This window comes from Equus caballus, chromosome 5, assembly GCF_041296265.1.
Source record: "Equus caballus isolate H_3958 breed thoroughbred chromosome 5, TB-T2T, whole genome shotgun sequence".
Classification (NCBI taxonomy): Eukaryota; Metazoa; Chordata; class Mammalia; order Perissodactyla; family Equidae; genus Equus; species Equus caballus.
The window spans coordinates 102933940-102954424 of record NC_091688.1 but is presented as its reverse complement, the minus strand read 5'-3'; the positions used below and the strand labels follow the sequence as shown (position 1 = coordinate 102954424).

At 39.0% G+C, this 20485-nt stretch overlaps 1 protein-coding gene across 30 annotated transcripts in view; it reads left to right on the top strand.

Moving 5' to 3' along the window:
• Positions 1-1066: 1066 nt before the first annotated feature.
• Positions 1067-20485, top strand: part of ATG4C (autophagy related 4C cysteine peptidase) — a 155475-nt gene continuing 136056 nt past the window's right edge. For 14 of the 30 annotated variants that reach the window (XR_011439390.1, XM_070268946.1, XM_070268967.1 and 11 more), the window contains exon 1: positions 1372-1512. The gene's annotated coding sequence lies outside the window, so the exon portion shown is untranslated. Of the gene's footprint in view, positions 1167-1354; positions 1513-1724; positions 2495-7819; positions 8000-20485 lie in introns of those variants that run through there. The other 16 variants (XM_070268947.1, XM_070268952.1, XM_070268963.1 and 13 more) reach the window with 11 other exon arrangements.

Sequence of the window (20485 nt, the reverse complement as noted above, 5' to 3'; positions counted from 1 at the left end):
TTCCTAATCAATTAAAAATTGTTTTTCTGTAAACCCACAGAAAACAAATGTTTGTGGTATACACACAATTTTATTTTGTATAATTACCATGTAGTGTAAGAATCCAAGCATTGTTTCTCATGGCCTGTTAAGGCACAATATAAAAAATAAAATATATTTATTCTTATCATCCAAGTCTTTATGAAAGTAACAAAAAGGCATCTAGACAGCTTACTAGATGTTATCTGCATATTATCTGTCCTAAGAAATCATAACAGAGTTCTATCTTTTAAAATATGGAACCACAAGCTATCTAACCAGGCAAGAAAACAGTTATTTAGTTTGCTCACTCTAATAAATGTTACATTTGTGACCTTGCTACATCTTCTGTGTGATTGGTTACTCGGTTGCCCAACCACGTAACAGAAAATAAATAGTTCCAGTTACCTGTTTTTGTGAGAATACAAATAATTCAAACCATTAAACACATTAAAAAATTGAAAAATATTTTCAAATTTAATTTTCAACTTTTCAATTCTGCATTCTGAAAGGTTTTCTTTCCCATGTGGTTTCATAGTCTGGTAGTACAGACTGTTACTTTTTTACTCGTAGCTCTTACTATAATTTCAGATGCAATTCAGGAGCGTGTGTGGTAGTCTTTGTTCCTACACAATCTTGCAGCACTGCAAAAGGACACAGGATCACGCTTTGCAATAATTTAGCATCTCACTCAACACACCTTATGAATGAGGATAAACATTTCCATTTCATAAAAAGCCTTTGTAGACGGTCCTGTGTTTCAATCCTTGAAAATGAGCTGAATGTGGAGAATGAGCGCACACATTCCTTGATACTTCACAAATATTTACCTACTGCTCCAACCATAGTTTGGCTTAGAGTACCTTCACAACGGAATAGGGGGAATACTGGTGCTTTTACCAAAGTTGGGCTTGGTGAGAAGTTCTACGTTAGTCTACGGGATTTAACGAGGACTTTGAAATCGCATTGCACTTTGCGGGTGTCAGGGGGAGAGAGAAGAATGGAGAGCGCAGTGCATGCTGGATCTTGTAGTTCCGGCGCCCCAGGAGAGGGCGTGGTGTCGCACGGCATGCTGGGAGTTGAAGTTCAATTGTCCAACGGAAACTCACGGCGGGCCTAGTGTGATTTGTCTGAGACGCCGCTTCCAGGTGGGCACTCTCCCTCGGTCCTGCGCTTGCCGCAGTGATGACTTAGATTCTGGGATGGCGAACAGAGGGAAAAAGGGTGGACGAGGGAAGCGGAGCAAGAGGCGTGGAGGCTGCCGCTACCGCCGCCGCCGGCGGAAGGCTCCGGAGCCGGAAGTAGCCCACCCGCCGGGTGGAGAAGAGGCGGTGCTGGGATTACGGTGGCCGCGAGGGAGCGCGAGGGCGGCCGGCCGCGGCGCCGAGGCGGGAGCGTCTGCGTGGTGTGGCGGCTGCCGTGGCGGCAGCTGTGGCGCTGGGACGTGTCCCGGGTCGGCGGCGCCGGCACGTTTTCACGCGTCTCCTTATCTCGGTGAGAGGCTGGCCCGCGGCTGCGGAGTCGGGGAAGGTTGGGCCTCAGCATCTCTGGTCCTGGCGTCCCTCGGGGGCCTGCCCGCGGGGCTCCTGTGGCGACCGCGGGCTCCGTGCGGTCTCGGCGCCCCCGTCCCCGCTCCTCGTGTCGCTTGTCCTCTCGTGCCCGCCCGCGCTCGCCCCTGCTCCTCGTGTCCCCTGTCGCGAGCCCTCGCCCTCCCGGGCTGCGCCGCCGGCGGACGGGAGCCGGCCTGCGGGCGGCTGTCCCCGCGCCCGGTGGCTTCTCGGAGGGCTTCCCTGAGCAGTCGCCTTCTTTTAGCTCCTTCCCTGTTTCTCCCCATTAGAAAAAGCAAAAAGAAAGAGGAAAGGAAACAGAACCCAAATCGGACGCCGAGATGTCAGTCTTGCCCTCGACTCTTCTGCCTTCGGCCCCGCTAGGGCTTCCACCCGGGCGCGCTCTCCGCGGTCGCCCCTCGGTGTCCTCCGCCCCCAGCCCCACCTCCCCGGCCCATCGGTGTCCCCTGCCCCCCAGCTCCTCCGCCCCCGGCCCCTCGGTGTCCTCTGCCCCCAGCCCGTAAGCACCCCGGCCCCTCCGCCCCCAGCTCCTCCGCCCCGGCCCCTCAGTCTCCTCGGTGTCCTCCCCGCCAGCCCCACCTCCCCGGCCCCTTCTCCCCGGCCCCTCGGTGTCCTCTGCCCCCAGCCCGTAGGCACCCCGGCCCCACTCCCCGGTCCCTCTGCCCCCCAGCTCCTCCGTCCCCGGCCCCTCGGTGTCCCCCGCTCCCTCCGCTCCGGCCCTGCGGGGCCCCGGGGGCGCCGTCGAGCCCGCTCTGGGCCGGCGGGCACGGCGCGCCGCTCGCTGCGTTTCTGGTCCCCGAGCTTGGCTGGCTGGCGTCCTCGGTTTGGAGTGATGACTTTCCCACAGGTGTGCGCCGCCCCCAGTTGGAGGCGAGCGCCTCGTCCTGCAGCTCTCCGTGTCCACTTAGGTGGGGTCTCTGTTTCTCATTCTCGCTTGGGACGGATGTCCCCGGGCGAGTTTCTGCAGTGATTTTGCGTCAGTTAATAGCAGACAAGCACAGGGAAATGCGCTTTCCTCCTTGGTTGCTTGTGGTCGTAATTTAGGTTCTGAGTCACTGAAAGTACCCAGAGGGATTGGAAAAGCTTTGAAAGGTAATCTGTGGAGGTTCCAATTTGCAGATGAATACAGCTGCTTGCCCCAACAAGGAAAAGTTTCTAATTAGTTCAATAATGGGATATACAGTGAGTTAATTATCTGTTCATTTTCTCAAGTTTTGAGAACTGTTTAGAGTAAAAAAGTTGGCAATGTAAGGAATGGTATAGTTTAGTAAGAAGGGTTTAAAAACCATTTAACTGATGCTCTTTTTCTGTAAAATGGAATGCAATATATTGGAAAACTTATTTGTTTTAATTGTTTATGAGGTATTTCTATGTATTTTCATAGATTTGGTAAAACATCCTTGTATACTGTTCACTAATGTTTTGTAGACAGACATTTTTGTACTTCCTGGCTTTCTGGGGACCATGTAACTCAAGTTTGCAGCTTTTTTTCTATTCTGATTATTGCAGTATAGAAATTTAATAGTAAAATCTTCTTTAAACTGTCAAATACAATCTATATGTGTCAGTAAAATATAAATATTAATATTGTTACTCTGTCAAATTGGGATTATTCCTAATTAATCAGAAATGGTTTCAGCCATGCTTAAGATTAGGGGCAAAATGTATAATATTTCAAAATTAATTCACTCATGGAATTCTTTATTGGATAAATGATAAGAGGCCAGACATTACTCAGACTTTTTATATTTTTCCTGAGATTTTGTTCACTTAGTAGGCATTTATTGAATACTTTTTACTCTTTATTGTCACAAAATCATCAAAACCTTGAGAGCATCCTCTGGTCCTCAGCTCTGTCCTAGATGCTATTAAGGCATTATTGCATTTATTTGTTGTAACAGCTCAGTGAGCTATTGAATATTGTTTACATTTAGTAGGTGAAGAAACTGGAGCTCAGAGTTCAAGTCATTTAGTTCAGTTCTTTTTGACTCTTCCCTCTGTATCACAGCTGCAAAGATTTGTTCTCTACCCTGGCATATGTAAAGAGCATTAATGTGATAAATATTTGCTGAGCAGATACTCTTCTAGGTGCGGGGATGTAACAGTGAGCAAAAGAGACAAAGTCTCTGTTCTCAGGGAGCTTACTTATGCTCCAGCGGAATGTATGAGAGTGCTTCTTGTCTTCAAGAAGCAGGAAATGTAGCTAATGTGCGTTAGATTTTATGTACTTTAGAATGTTAAAGTTGGAAAGAGAGATAAACTAGGAAAGACTTCTTGGGGAAGATGAGATTTGATCTAGAACTTGAGTAGCAAGGGATTTGGTAGGTAGAAAGTGGAAAGTAATTCTAGCTTGAGGCATAAAATGAACAAAATTCTGAATTGCAGGAGAGATTAGAGGGAGGGACAGGTAACCAGACTGCTTTTATCTTCAGTTTCCTTCACATAGTAGGTGCAGGGATGGTTGAAATTGAAACAAACGTTTAAATGAATGAAGCTATGAAAAGGGTTCAGATCTGAGGCAGTGAGGAGTTAGATCTAGTGTTATAGTGGGAATGGAAGAAAGGAATGGGTAACTGTTGGTGAGAGAACCAGTTAGGCTCTGTTAGTTATTGGATGTTGGGAGTAGGGTGGTGGCCAAAGGAGAGGGGAGGCTAACTTACCAGATTTGAACTGAGTGGATCAGGTATGTCGTAGAGTTACCTATTTCGTCAAATCATGAGATTTTTTTTAAAAATTCCGAGATGCACTATTATTTTATGAATCACAATGAAAGAAAAAAATATTGCCACTTAAACAAAGATTGTCAACTGTAGGATGTATTCAGTTTCAGAGTTAAAATGTAAACATGTATGATTTAGAAATGGTGAAATAAGATATTCTTTATAATGATTGGTGAGCCTTATAACCCTTTATTTTTTTGGACTATTTATAAATAAATTTGTAATGTTTGACATTCATTCAATCATTTAGCTTTTGTTAACTTACTAGGCACTCTCCTAGGCCGTAGTGATATATTGGTGAGTAGATTCAGTCTCTTTCCTCATAGAACTTATTGTGTAACAGGGGAGGCAGATGTAAATCAAATATTCCATTGCAGAGGTTTAAGTTGCAGCTATTGTAAGTGCTATGAAGAGGACTTGATGCTCTACAGAGGAGATAAGAGTGTGCATGGGGAGAGGCCAGCTGAGAGAGGGCGTCTTGGACGAGTGGTGGTGAAGATAGATGGAAGAGGCTGGATTTCAGAGATGTTTAGGAGGTGGGATGGGGTGGCGCATTGGAGATGAGGAGTGAGGGAGAGGAGGGTGCCATTGACCATCGCTAGCTTTTTGGCTTATGTAACTGGATGCATTGTGGTACAGTTCGCTGAGATAGAGAACATAGTAAGATAACCAGGTTTGGAGGAACGTGCTTTGTTTGTTAATATTTTTTATTGTGGCGTCAGTGTTCAAGGTTAATTTTATAGTTATTCTCTTTTTCCTTTTATGTCATTGTTTCGGTTAAGTATATTTCAGGAATGGTGTACCTGAAATAAGTTTTTTCAGTATTTTTTTCTTGAGTGTGCAGGGAAAAAGTTCTAGATGAAAGCATTTGGAAATATGTTGGTATTTGTTTTGAATTTGTATGTAACATAGTCAGCCATATATGTAACAAGGTGACTGAGTAATGCAATTATATGTCATCTTTATTTTTGCTTGGGATTTGGCAGTAAATAGGGCGTCCGGTTAAATTCTAACTTCATTCATTCAAATATAAATATGTGTTAGGGGAAAAACACCTATTGTGATTTTTCTTTGAAAGCTCTCCTTTGTGTAATTGTTGATAGATATTTAATCAGTACAATCACTTTATTATTTAAATTTTACTTTTAAGCAGTAGAGTGTGTAGAGGAAAGAGCATGGGTTTTGGAGTCAGCCTTCCTGGATTCAAGGTGTGTTTTGCTATTTGCTAGCAGTATGACCTTGCAGAAGTTATTTAGTCTTTCCAAGCTTTTGTTGTTGTTTTTGTCTATAAAATGAGGATAATAATGGTGCTTGCCTTGTAGAGTTGTTGTGAGGATTAAATGAGATGATCTATGTGCATAGGGTAACAAAATTCCTGGTACAGCTTGTGTCTCCTATTATCGTAGTGAGATGGGGTCTGAGATCATCTGGACATGTCTTCTGTGACAACATTTTAATTTTAGAGTTCCTTATAGCAAATAGATCTTAATTGAAGAAGTTTGTTTGGTAGTTATATTTGGAGAAAATGTTACATAAAGATAGCTTTACTTTTTCGTAAGTGTCCCAGATGAGTCAGCACGCGTCATCGCTCACAGAGTTCTCATCAGAGGTTATGTTTAGTCTACAGCCGTAGGAAATTAGCGGTGGAGGGCTTGTACTCGTTTTTAAGCTCTTATGGGCAAAGTGAAGATGTGGTTAGACTTTATAAAGTCTCAGGCTGCTCTAAAGTCAACTTCTTTTCCTCCCTGCGTGTTTCCACCAACTTAAGTTTCAAACCTGTAAAAAAAAGTTGAAAAAGTAGTACAACAAATACCCTGTATATCCTTCACTTTGATTCGCTGGTTGTTAACGTTATACCTCATTTGCTTTCTCTCTCTCAATGCGCGCACACACAAGCACACTCGCACATTTTTTTCCCTTGCTACATACACCATTTGAAAGTAAGGTGGAGGCATTCTGACACTTCACTCCTTAATACTTCATCATGCATCTCCTAAGAACTAGGATATCTCCTGCGTAACTATAATGCCATTAGCATACCCAAATAATTTAACCTTGATGTGATAATATCATCTAATGTACAGGCTGTATTAAAAAATTCGTTTCCCCAAGTGTTCCAGTAATGTCTCTTATAGTTTTTTTTTTTTTTAAATACTGAATCCAATCAGAGATTATCAATTGTATTTAGTTGTCATGTCTTTCTGTTTTCTTTTCTTTCTTTCTTTCTTTCTTTATTTTGGTGAGGAAGACTGGCCCTGAGATAACATCTCTTGCCAGTCTCTCTCTCTCTTTTTTTTTTGCTTGAGGAAGATAGGCCCTGAGCTAACATCTGTGCCAATCTTCCTCTATTTTGTCTGTGGGATGCAGCCACAGACTGGCTTGATGAGTGGTGTGTAGGTGCATGCCCGGGATCTGAACCCTGAAACTGGGGATGCCAAAGCGGAGTGCGTGAACTTTACCACTACACCACCGGGCTGGCCCCTCTGTTTTCTTTTATCTAGAACAATCCCCACCTTTTCTTTTTCCTCTTTCCTTCCTTCCTTCCTTTTTTTTGGTCTTTCAAGACATTGATGTTTTTGAAGAATGTAGGCCAATTGTTTTGTAGAATGCCTCAGAAAATGAATTTGTCTGAGTGTTGCCTCACAGTTTCAGGTTACAATTTTTTTTGAGACTACTACATAGGATATATTGTAGACTTTCCATTTCAGTACATCAGGAGTAATATAATGATAGTTTGCCCCTTTATTGGTCTGGTTAAGATCAGTCACTTAGGTCAGCCAGATTTCTACGTTCTAAAATATCTTTTTCCTTTTTTACTTAGTAATTAATCTGTGGGGGTGATACTTTGAGATCATTGGATATTCTGTTTTCCAACAATTTTTTTCTATCCAGTGGTTTTAGTAGCTGTTGAAGATCCTTGCCTGAATCAATCATTGCATTGATTGTTGCCAAATAGTGGTCCCAGTTCTCTCAGTCCTACACATTTGCTGGCTGTTTTCTCTAAGGAAGCTATTCCTCCTCTCTCCTTTTATTTTAGTATCACTGTCTACCCAGGGATTCTTTTAGAAAAAATTTACCCACTGTGTTATAATGTTACCATTATTCTTTTTTTGGTGATTAAATTATCTCAAATTTGGTTAGTCCCTTCAAACTGGCTCTTCTGGACTTTGTGTATGTCCACATTGGTATTGGACACATTCTTACTTTTTCATACAATAAGATGTTCCAGGCTCACCTTGTATGTTCCCTGCTCAAGTCCTGGAGTCTGTCATTTACCATGGAGTTCTTGATCATTTTAGTGGGGAATGGTACTTAGAAACTAAGATTTGGGCATTGAATATACTCATTGCTACTAGAGTATCATTGTTTATAGGTCCTTTAAATGGACACACACAAAAGTACTTTTTTAAAAAGAAATCATGAGTTTATAGGATACCTTCACTTATAATTCAAAACTATAGGGTTCGTCTTCACTTTCCCTCAGTTCGTATTTGTATCTCCCTTTTCCTACAGGGAAACTTCTGATTCCCAACCATACCAATATATTTACTCATCTAATCTGTCCTACAACACACATAAGATGATTTTGGAATTACCGTACTGATACTTCCTCCGACAAAAGATTTACCAACTGAAGATTTCTTTGCCATTTTATGTCCTTAGAATATATCCCACTAAAGATGTATAGTGAAAGTAGGTGTTCAAAGTTATTTGAATTATTTTTTCTGTGTGATTATGTTATCAATTTAAAATATAGTTAAGTTGCTACTAAACTACTTTTTAATAGATTCTTTCTGTAAAATCAGTTATTTGTAAAACTACTAAAGTGGACATAATAATTTAAAACTTTATCATAATATATAGTTATAGGGAACTCTAAAACAGTTATATCAGATAGAGGATATGTAGTTTTTATATTTGCAAGGCTTTAAACTTGTAGCTCTATTTTCAAATTGATATATTATTTAATATTAGAAATGATGAGAAAAAGGACATCAGTTTATAAGCGAAAACAATTCTGTTGGTGAACATTTTAAACAATGCTCTTCTTTTGACTGATAATACAATTCAAGCATTAATCTTTAACAGTAGACATAGTTGTTGAGAGTACTTTAACTCATTCATGAGAAATATGGCTAGTGTTTTCCTGTATTTATACCCAGAATAAAAAGATTTATGTTATTTGTATGTCCTTGTTCTTCATATTTGAAGAATGCCAGTGGTGACAATGTGTTCCCCTGTGATGTTTTTCATATGTGAACATTCTCATTGGAAAGAAGAAAAATACTTCTCTTAATAATTATAAGACTTTTTATTTCCCTTGTGAGACATAACCACATTGTCTTGAGTTCTGGTTAGTTATAAATATCTTGATTATTAGAATATAAGGTTAATGAGGACAGGAACTGGGTTTGATGGCTCAATGATTCTCTGACAGTGCCTTAGAGAAGTAACTACTCCAATACTTCATGAATGAATAAATAAGACATTTTGTGTTTAAATGACATATAATTACTAGTCTCAATAATACAGACACAGCTTTTTCTGGGCAAAAGTAACTAATGGAATGGGACTTGGGAAAGATCTTACCCACGTTTACTTGTTACAGACCTCAAAATCAGTGTGTCTCAAACTAAATTCGCTGTCTTCCCATACCGAATTTGGGTTCCCTGTTTCTGTTAAAGGCATTGTTAGCCCTTGTTAGCCTCCTAGACATCAGACCTGGGATCTCAGAGGCACTTTAGTCTCTCCTGTGTGTGGGCATGGCCCCATTCATACATTTGTATGATGTTGCCAGTTCTACCAGCTCAGCTCATTGCTTAGGTCTCCTCATTTCTTACTCACTTACCAGTAGCCTGACTGAGGCCCTCATTAGTACTCATGTAACACTCTTCTAACTGAAGGAATTGAGAATTTACTTTTAAAGATTTTATTTTTCCTTTTTCTCCCCAAAGCCCCCTGGTACCTAGTTGTATATTTTAGTTGTGGGTCCTTCTAGTTGTGGCATGTGGGATGCTGCCTCAGCATGACCTGATGAGCAGTGCCATGTCCACGCCCAGGATCTGAACCGGTGAAACCCTGGACCGCAGAAGCTGAGTACACAAACTTAACCACTCGGCCATGGGGCCGGCCCCCAGGAGTTGAGTATATTTAATGTGGAAGAGAGATGATGGAGGGAGGAGGAGTAGGAGGAATGTCTTTAAATATCTGGTGGGCTATCAAATGGAAAAGGGATTCATTTCAGAGGGCGCAACCAAGACCAGTTAGTGGAAATTGTAAGAACACAGATTTTTCGTTCCATATATCTTTCTAGCAAGTGTAGTTATTTAAAATTAGCCGGTATCATGTAGTTATATGGATGCTCTAGAACAGCTGTGTTAGTGGAGAAAAAATAGTTTAAAACATTATCAGGCTTTTAAACTAACAGCTGTATTTTCAGCTCTGTACAGAGCTCATTAAGTCCTGAGCTCTCTGTTCTACAAGTGCTCACTCAGAGGCGGGGTGAATGCACTTGGCAAGGATGTTGTAAAGGAGATCTCTGCTGTACGGATGTTTGAACCCGATTAGTGAGTCTGAACGAGAGAGCAGATAAGACTGCTGGGGATGGGAGTGATATTTTTTTCGATCTTTTAAGTTTACGCATTTTCTTTCACTGCTCCTCCCCAAGCGCTGAAGGTTAGCAGAGATTACTGATAGATTGGAGTGTATTGTGTGAGAAAGTGGTCAAGAAATGTTGCTAATTACTACCTTCTACTTAGGAGATGCTTTGTAAGTTCCCTTTCAATCCTGAGATTCTGACATCCTTCAGTTCTTGTAGAGGTTAAGTTTATTTTGTTGATTAAATGATTTGACCCAGTATGTTACTTCTTATATGTAGACTGCATAATTTTGCAGCTCACAAAGTTGCGTTTTAAAGTATGGTGGCTACAAACAGTCACACGTGCCTTGGACTCATCAGAGGTTACTAAGTTCCTGACATAATTAAAGTTCATTTATCAGACTATAGTAAATATTCCGTTCTTCTTAGAGATAAGATCAAGAAGTGCCTGAGACAGCCCAGATATCACTGATTCTTATTGAGGTCTTTAAGTAAATGATTGAGGTAATTTAAACTCCTCTTGTGCCATTTAGGTTGGTTATGATGACGTCTTTACAGTCTGTGAACATGTTGTGCTCAGTGCTGCCCAAGTGGAGATTTTTTTCTCTAGGAAGTTGATGCAAGTCATGTGTGAGGGTGAATGAATGTCTGCTCAGTACTTAGTTTGTTCCACATGTTTTACTTTTTAGAATTAAGAGGAGAATGCTTTAAGCAGTACATTTTATTTACGTCATCATTGTAAAGTAGGTGTGCATTGATTTATTGTTTTTAACTGGAGGATGTGATCCTGAGGAGTCTTAAGAATGCTTGTAAGATGTATCCTTGAGGCAAAATGGCATTAGTGTTTTTGCTATCAGCTCTCTATTCCTTTTTTAAAAGCCAGTTTCTAGATATGTGTGTCCTGCCTGTATTATGTTGCTGTTCCTTTTCTCATTCTTTTGGTCTTTATCTTTTACTGCCATCCACTTTGCCTTAGTTAGCTCTGAAAGGGGACAATCCAAATAAATGTTACCAGTTCTCTCCCTTTATTCATATTTGCCACTTTTTTTTTTAATAGCATGCTGGGTTTACAAACTGAACACTTTTAGACTCTGAGTTCACAACGTGCATGATGATAGAAGATTTGCAAATATAGGAAAAGAGAGGGAATAGAAATGGATACAATAATTGATGTTTCTGTAAACAAAGAACTGAGATGCAGAGAAGAAATAAGAGAGCAGAGATGACAGACCAATGTATGGAGAGACACTCAAGGTCAGACAAAGGATTGGTATTTGTTACTAAAAATGCAACCAGGTAGAGAAGGTTACAGTAGATGAAAAATTCACAGTTCACTTTATTTGATGGTATAGCTAAAAGCATATCAAAAATTTGAAATCAATAGCTGTATTTCATCTTGCTGCAGAAAACCATTTGGGGAAGGTGCCCAAGCATATACAAACCCCGGAAGTCTGCAGTGTTTTTATCGGTTGTGCTGTGTGACTGAGAGAGATTCTGTGGAATCAGTCCCTAAAGTTTGTCTGTCAGGAGCTTTTAGTTGGCTTTAAATCCTCAGTGGATAAAATATTCTGTCTGTTGCCGTATGGGAGAGGCTGGTTACTTTCCTCTGCCCTTCAAGGACATTGATTTGATTACCCTTTACATTTATCAGTTTATAATTTATCGACTGTCTTAATGTGGTTGTGGTTAGAAAAGTGACTCTCTAAAAATGACATCTGGGTCTCCATCGGTGATTTTCATGTCAGATGTCGTAGCCCTGCCTTCCAAAAGAACTCTGCTTAGTCTTCACTCTGCTTTTTGCGTCATTAATAATAAAGTTAGGAATAAACCTCATCTGGTAGCTTTATCTGTGTTTACTGAGATAAAATAGAGTTTTCTCCTCTTTAATGCTATTATCTTTCAATTAAAAGTGGGTTTGTCAGATTGTAAACTGTGAACAGAAATACTGAAATGGTGGATGGTAAGATTTGTTGTAGTATGCATTAGTAAAGAAAATCTACTTGAAAAAGGAGTTACGAATTTCTTTAAAGTTTTTAGAAACCATAAATCCCTTCTAAAAAGCGTTTGGAAATTGTGAAGAATGCTATTTTGATGGTTTTCCAGACCAGTGCTCTGACAAGACTATGTAAAATAAGTAAGAATTTCAGAGTATCAGTTTGATCATTGGGGCAGTCAAACTAGGTATTTTAGGTACCAGAGGAGGTTGAAATATACTGGATAGTTGGTAAATCATCACTTCACTTTATACTTGATAGACAAATGAATTTTAATTTTTTTTCAAAGATTTTATTTTTCCTTTTTCTCCCAAAGCCCCCTGGTACATAGTTGTGTATTTTTAATTGTGGGTCCTTCTAGTTGTGGCATGCAGGATGCCGCCTCAGCATGGCTTGGTGAGTGGTGCCATGTCCGCACCCGGCATCCAAACTGGAGAAACGCTGGGCCGCTGAAGCGCAGCATGCGAACTTAACCACCCAGCCACGGGGCCGGCCCCTAATTTGCTTTTTATTTTTTAAAAAATCAGGAAAGCTTTTGGAAAGGGAATTTGTGGGTGAGGATAATTTAGAATCTTGTGATGAGACTACTCCTCCTAAAGTTCATTGTGGTTTTCTCCATTTGTGTCTTTTGCTCATTTGTAGTTAAACTAAAAGTGCTGTTTGTCTTGTCTTTCCTTGGCTTATTTCACACAAATATAAAGAAAATATTTTAGTAGATTGAAGGGACTCAAGTATTAATTTATTCTTTTTCCTCTTTCCGAATCTCACCACATTTATTTTAAGGAGAGACAAAAATTATGAGTTAACAAGAGATATTCGCCAAGTCACTTTATTTAGCTATAAAATTCCCCTGCTCTGGGGAATTACTTTGAGAAAGTTAAGTTTTCTCCATGACTAAATAGCTGAATCTGATGTCTTTAAGAACCACAAGAATCAAGTTGTGTATCTTCAAAAGGAAAAAGCATGTTGTCTCAGTGTTTTGATCTTGCTTATAGGCTGTTGAGGAATTTTATAATAGAATGTCTTCTCTGTAAATTTCCTAGTTGAGCAGTTTGAACTGTTTCGTTAGAATTTAACATAACGTGGGCACATTTGTAATTTTATGTATTAAATTTTTCATTTGAGCAATTTATTTTTGAATGATTGTGTTATTTTAAAAGAGGCTCTGTGTAAATAAACCATTTAAATAATAAAGAGAAGTAGAAAAAAGAAAGTAAAAATGACATTTCATCACTTAGAGATTTCCACTTTTAACATTATGGACTTCTAGGCATTCTTTTATGCATGTATTGTATATGTGTGTGTAGGGGCGTATGTATATATGTACATAATATGTATGTATAGAGATGCATAAATTGTATTCATGCTGTTCTCTTTTTTTCTCACTCTATGTCCTGGATAGCTATTTTTTTTTGTAATTAATAAACTTTATTAATCCACGTGCATGGAATATTGTTTCATTTCTTTATGTCATCATCATTTTCTTTCAGTAATGTCTTATAGTTTTCATTGTATTGGTCTTTAGCCTCCTTGGTTAAATTTATTCCTAGGTATTTTATTCTTTTTGTTGCGATTATAAGTGGGATTGTATTCTTGAGTTCTCTTTCTGTTAGTTCGTCATTAGAGTATAGAAATGCAAATGATTTTTGTAAGTTGATTTTGTACACTGGAACTTTGCTGTGGTTGTTGATTATTTCTGGTGGTTTTCCAATGGATTCTTCAGGGTTTTCTGTGTGTAAAATCATGTCATCTGCAAACAGTGAGTTTCACTTCTTCATTGCCTATTTGGATTCCTTTTATTTCTTTTTCTTGCCTAATTGCTCTGGCCAAAACCTCCAGGACTATATTGAATAGGAGTTGTGAGAGTGGGCACCCTTGTCTCTTTCCTGGCTTTCAGTTTTTCCCCGTTGAGTATGATGTTGGCTGTGGGTTTGTCATACATGGTCTTTATTATGTTGAGGTACTTTCCTTCTATACACATTTTATTGAGAGTTTTTATCATAAATGGATGTTGGGTCTCGTCACATGCTTTCTCTGTATCTATTGAGATGATCATGTGGTTTTTATCCCTCATTTTGTTAATGTAATGTATCACATTGATTGGTTTGTGGATGTTGAACCATCCCTGCATTCCTGGTTCAATATGTATCTATAAAGTCCATATATATTTATAAAGTCCATCTGGCCTGGTTTTTCACTTAAATCCACTATTGCCTTGATGACTTTCTGTCTGGATGAGCTATCCATTGATGTAAGTGGGGTGTTGAGGTCCCCTACTATTATTGTGTTGTTGTTAATATCTCCTTTTAGGTTTGTTAATAGTTTATGTACTTTGCTGCTCCTGTGTTGGGTGCATAAATATTTGTAAGTGTTATGTCTTCTTGGTGGAGTGTCCTTTTTATCATTATATACTGCCCCTCTTTGTCTCTCATTGCCTATTTTACCTTGAAGTCTACTCTGTCTGATATAAGTATGGTAACACCTGCTTTCTCTTGTTCACCCTTAGCTTGGAGTATTATCTTCCTTCCCTTCACTCTGAGCCTATGTTTGTCATTGGAGCTGAGATGTGTTTCCTGGAGGAAGCATATTATTGGGTCTTGTTTTTTAAATTATCCCTCCACTCTGTGTCTTTTGATTGGAGAATTCAATCCATTTACATTTAGAGTGATTTTTGATATATGAGGGCTTAATGCTGCTACTTTATCATTCGTTTCCCAGTTGTTCTGTATTTCCCTTGTTTCTTGTCCCATACATTTCAGACTACCAATTCAGTTTGGTAGTTCTCTATGATGGTTTTCTCAGTTTTCTCCTTATTTGTTATTTGTGTCCCTGTTCTGACTATTTGTTTAGTTGTTACTGTGAGGTTTGTGTAAAAAATCTTGTAGATGAGATAGTCCATTTTCTGATAGCCTCTTTTTTTTTTTAGATTGGCCCTGAGGTAAAATCTGTTGCCAATCTTTTCTTTTTCTTCTTCTCCCCAAAGCTCCCAGTACATAGTTGTGTATTCTAGTTGTAGGTCCTTCTAGTTCTGATATGTGGGACGACACCTCAGCATGGCTTGATGAGCAGCGCTAGGTCTGCACCCAGGATCTGAACCTGTGAAACCCTGGGCTGCCGAAGTGGGGTACGTGAACTTAGCCACTTGGCAATGGGCTGGCCCCTCTGATAGCCTCTTATTTCCTTAGTCTAAGCCAATTCCATCCCTTTCTCTTCCCCTCTAAGTTACTGTTGTCACAACTTATTCTGTCTTGTGTTGTGAGTTTCTGGTTAAAATGACAAGATTATGTTTATTTTTGCTATTTTCCTTCCTTTTATCTTTAATGTTATAATTGTTTGCTCACCTGTTCTGATAGAGAGCTGCAATTTTCTGATCTTGTCTGCCTGTTTATCTCCTTGCTCAAGGCTTTGTAAACTCTTTTTTTCAGGTGTGAGGGCCTTCTCGAACATTTCTTTTAGTGGAGGTCTTGTGGCAGTGAGCTCCCTCAGCTTTTGTTTATCTGGGAAAGTTCTTATTTCTCCATCATCTCTGAAGGATATTTTCACTGGGTAGAGTATTCTTGCCTGAAAATGCTTGTCTTTCAGAGTTTTGAATATATCATTCCTCTTTCTCCTAGCTTGGAAGGTTTCTGCTGAGAAATCTGCTAAACGCCCCATAGGGGTTCCTTTGTAGGTTATTTTTTTCTGCCTTGCTGCCCTTAGTATTTTTTCTTTGTCATTAACTTTTGCCAGTTTTACTTCTATATGCCTTGGAGAAGGTGTTTTTACATTGATATAATTAGGAGTTCTGTTATCTTCTTTTACTTGTGCTTCCAGCTCCTTCCCCAGGTTTGGGAAGTTCTCAGCTATTAATTCTTCTAACAAGCTTTTTGCTCCATTCTTCTTCTGAAATACCTATCATTTTTTATGTTGCATTTCCTAATTAAGTAGGTATTTCTTGGAGAATTTATTTATTTCCTTCTATTCTTGGTTGTCTCTTCTCCTCCATCCCAAACATTTCTATACTCCTGTCGTCCACACTGCTGAGTCTGTCCTCTGTAATGTCAGCTCTGTTGTTACGGAGTCTAGATTTTTCTTTATCTCACTCATTGTGTTTTTCATCTCCAACATTTCTCATTGGTTTTTCTTTATAGTTTAAATCCCTTTTGTGAAGAATTCCCTCTGTTCGTTAATTTTGTTCCTGATTTCATTGAACTGTCTATCTGTATTTTCTTTTAACTGATTAGGTTTTGTTATGATGGATTTTGAATTCTCTGTCATTTAGATTGTAAATTTCTGTGCCTTTAAGATTGATTTCTGGGTGTGTCATTTTCCTTCTGGTCTGGAGTATTAATATATTTCTTCATATGCTGATGGTGTGGGTTTGTGCCTTTGCATAGTGATGGTATTTGGTTGCAGAGTCTACCTGCTGCCACTGTGGGAGGGAGTCAGGAGCTGTATATTTTCAGCCCACTGCAATCTCTGGTGTCTGTGCCTGTCCTTAGAATCTGTTCTGACAGGGTCCTTCTGTGATTTCCGGCATGCTTGCTCACAGCTGCTGCTTTTCTAACGTATGCATGGGAGCTCTCGCTGACTGACTGAGCTGGAGCACTGGGCAGGGGGAGGGGCACTTCCTTTTACGTGCATGATGCTTGGGGCGTTCTCACTCTGCCCTCAGTATCTGCTCTCCTGGGATGCTGGCTTGATGGAGATACCTGTTTAGCCACCTCTGTGTGGGTCTTTCCTTCAGGCTGTGAGGGAACTTGGAGAGAGAAGGTGTTCTTGTGGAGCTCCGACCCTCCCCCCTCTTTTCTCAGAGCTGCATGTGGTCTCACACCCTGGGTTTCTGCAGGAAGGGAGAGGAGATCCCCTTACCTCCTTCCACTTCCTCCTAGGGCATCCAGCACCTCCGCCTTCAGACATACAGCTGCGTGGGTCTCTCAGATGTCTTTTCTGTTGTGTGAATGTCCTCTGTTGGTTCTGAATGTCCTTTTTGTTGTATCTTAAGGGAGAGAGTCTAAGGGAAGAGCTCACTCTGCCATGATGCTGATGTCACCTCCTGGAAATGTGTTTTTAATTTCAATTCCCACTTGTTCATTGCTGGTATATAGGAAAGTGATTGACTTTTGTACATTAACCTGGTATCCTACAACCTTGCTGTAATCACCTATTAGTTCTATGCATTTGTTTGTTGGTTCTTCCATAGATAATCATATCATTTGTGAAGACAGACAATTTTATTTTTTCCCAATCTATATACCTTTTATTTCCTTTTCTTGTCTTATTGCATTATCTAGGACTTCATGTACAATGTTGAAAAACAGTGGCAAGAGAGGACATTAATGCCTTGTTCTTGATCTTAGTTGGGGAAAGCTTCTAGTTTTTCAACATTAAGTATGATGTTAGCTGTAGAGTTTTTGAAGATTTTTTTATTTAAAGATTTTATTTTTCCTTTTTCTCCCCAAAGCCCCTTGGTACATAGTTGTGTGTTTTTAGTTGTGGGTCCTTCTAGTTGTGGCATGTGGGATGCTGCCTCAGCATGGCCTGATGAGCGGTGCCATGTCCGCGCCCAGGATCCAAGCTGGTGAAACCCTGTGCCACCGAAGAAGAGTGTGCAAAGTCAACCACTTGGCCATGGGGCTGGCCCCATTAAAGATTTTTTTAATCAAATTGAGGTGGTTTCCCTCTGTTCTTAGTTTGCTCAGAGATTTTACAATGAATGGGTGTTGGATTTTGTTAAATGCTTTTCTGCATCTATTGATATGATCATGTAATTTTTCTTCTTTAGCATTTTGATATGATAGATTACATTAATTTATTTTCTAATGTTGAGCCAGCCTTGCATATCTGGGATAAATCCCACTCGGTTGTGGTATATAATTCTTTATATACATTGTTGAATTCGATTTGCTAATATTTTGTTGAGTATTTTTGCATGTATGTTTATGAGAGATACGGGTCAGTAGTTTCCTTTTCCTGTAATGCCTTTGTCTGGTTTGGTATTAGGGTAAAGCTAGCCTCATACAATGAGTTAGGAAGTATTCGCTTTGCTGCTGTCTTCTGGATGACATTGTAGAGAGTTGGTATAATCTTTTCCTTAAATATTTGGTAGACTTCACCAGTGAAAGCCATCTGGGCTTGGTGCTATCTGCTTTGGAAGGTTATTAATTATTGGTTCAATTCATCTAGGTTGTCAGATAAATTTGTGAGTATAGAGTTGTTCATAGTATTCTTTTATTGTCCTTTTAACGTCCATGGGACCTGTAGTGATGTCCCCTCTATCATTTCTGATATTGGTAAATTGTGTCTTCTCTCTTTTTTCTTAGTTAGCCTGGCTGGAGGCTTATAGATTTTTTTTGATCTTTTCAAAGAAGTGACTTTTAGTTTTGTTGATTGTTCTCCATTGATTTCTTTCTTTCTGCCCTAATTTTTATTATTCCTTTTTTTTTTTTTTTGGCTTACTTTAGATTTAATTTGCTCTTCTTTTTCTAGTTTCCTGAGGTGGAACTTTAGATTATTGATTTTAGGTCTTTCTTTTTTTTCCACTGTATACATTCAATGCTATAAATTTCCTTGCAAGCACTGGCGTTGTTGTATTCCACAGTTTTGATGTTATATTTTAATTTTCCTTAGTTCAAAATACTTTAAAATTTCTTGTGAGATTTTTTTCTTTGTCCTGTTATTTAGAGATATGTTGTTTATCTCCAAGTATTTTGGAATTTTCCAGCTATCTTTTTATTATTGATTTCTAGTTTAATTCCATTGTGGTGAGAGCAAACATTGTATGATTTCTTTTCTTTTTCTTTTTTTTTAAAGATTGGCACCTGAGCTAACATCTGTTGCCAATCTTTATTCTTTTTTTTTCTACTTCTTCTTCTTCTTCTCCCCAGAGCCCCCCAGTACATAGTTGTATATTCTAGTTGTAGGTCCTTCTGTCTGTGCTGTGTGGGATGCCCCCTCAACATGGCTTGATGATCAGCGCCATGTCCACACCCAGGATCCAAACTGGCGAAACCCTGGGCTGCTGAAGTGGAGCACACAAACTTAACCGCTCAGCCATGAGGGCAGCCCCTGTATGATTTCTGTTCTTTTAAATTTGTTAAGGGGTGTGTTATGGCCCAGAACGTGGTCTGTCTTTGAACATTCCATGTGGACTTGAGAAGAATGTGTAATCTGCTGTTGTTGGGTGAAGTAGCCTGTAGATGTCTATTATATCCAGTTGATTGATGGTGCTGTTGAGTTCAACTGTGTCTTTACTGATTGTCTGCCTGCTGGATCTGTCCATTTCTGATAGAGGGATGTTAAAGTCTCCAACTATAAGAGTGGATTCATCTATTTCTCCTTGCGGTTTTACCAGTTTTTCCTCACATATTTTGATGCTCCTGGGTATCTTTTAAATATAGATCTCTATCATTATAATATGTATGTACCATAATTTATTCATTAGCAGATATTTGTGTCTTGTTAGGACTCTGGTATGCTACATGTGAGGATATGGTAGTGAACGAGACACATTCTCTGCCCTCAAGGAGTTTTTTTGAAGAATAATTATGTAAAATGCTTTTTTCCTCAGGCTTGCCAATTTCAACTCTTGTGATGATTTAAAAAATGAAATTCCTTTAATGTGGATTACTTTGATCTAGTAAGGTTGAAAATACTTTCGTATGTTTATTGTTCTTTTTCTTTTTGAATGCCTGTCTTTTTTCCATTTGGGTGGTTTTTTTCTTTATTGATTTATAGGAGTTCTTTTGTGTATTAAGGATGTTATCATTCTGTCTATATAATAGATATTGAATGTTTTTCCTAGTTGATGAATTATAACTTGACCTTGTTAATACTCTCTTTACTCTTCCTATGTAGAGGTTTTCATTTTTATGTAATTACATTTTCCTTTCTGTTTTCTAGTTTTGCATACCATGCTTAGAAAGGCCTTTTTTTACAAGATTGTTAAAAATATTTTAATCAGTACTTCTTTGTGTTATGTGCACACATTCTGTGTGTTTCTATTTAACTCTTGATTCGTCTAGAATTCATGATATGTGAGGTAGCTTTATTTTTTAAACTGGCTAGCTTATTATTCTAGCACTATTTGTTAAAAGAGTCATCTTTCTCATGGATGTGAAATATCTCTCATATCAGGTGCTAAATTCTCAAATATGCTTGGATTTATTTCTGTACTCCTTATTATGTTTTATTCAGTGTCATCCTTTGCTAATAAGAGTAATAAATTTAAGGATTACTAGACTTTAATTAGTGTAGTTTTATAATATGTTTTAATATGCAGTAAGGTAAATCTTCTCCTCATTAGGAGTTTTTGGTTATTCCTTTTTAAAGTGTTTTGATTTATAATACTTTCAAACGTGGTTCAAGGGATCACTTTTCAAAATCATCTCTGCTCTAAAATTAGGATTTTTAGAAACAGCCATTAAAATTTTGTTGTAGAAATAAAGAGGGTTTCTGTCTTTATAGAAGATTGGAATTCAATTTTAATTATATGTCAAGTAACTATACTCAATTATTAAAGTAGCAACAGCTTAACTAGTTTGACCTTATGATAATAATTTTATTGTACTTATCTACTCTATATGACAATGACGATAGAAATATTCC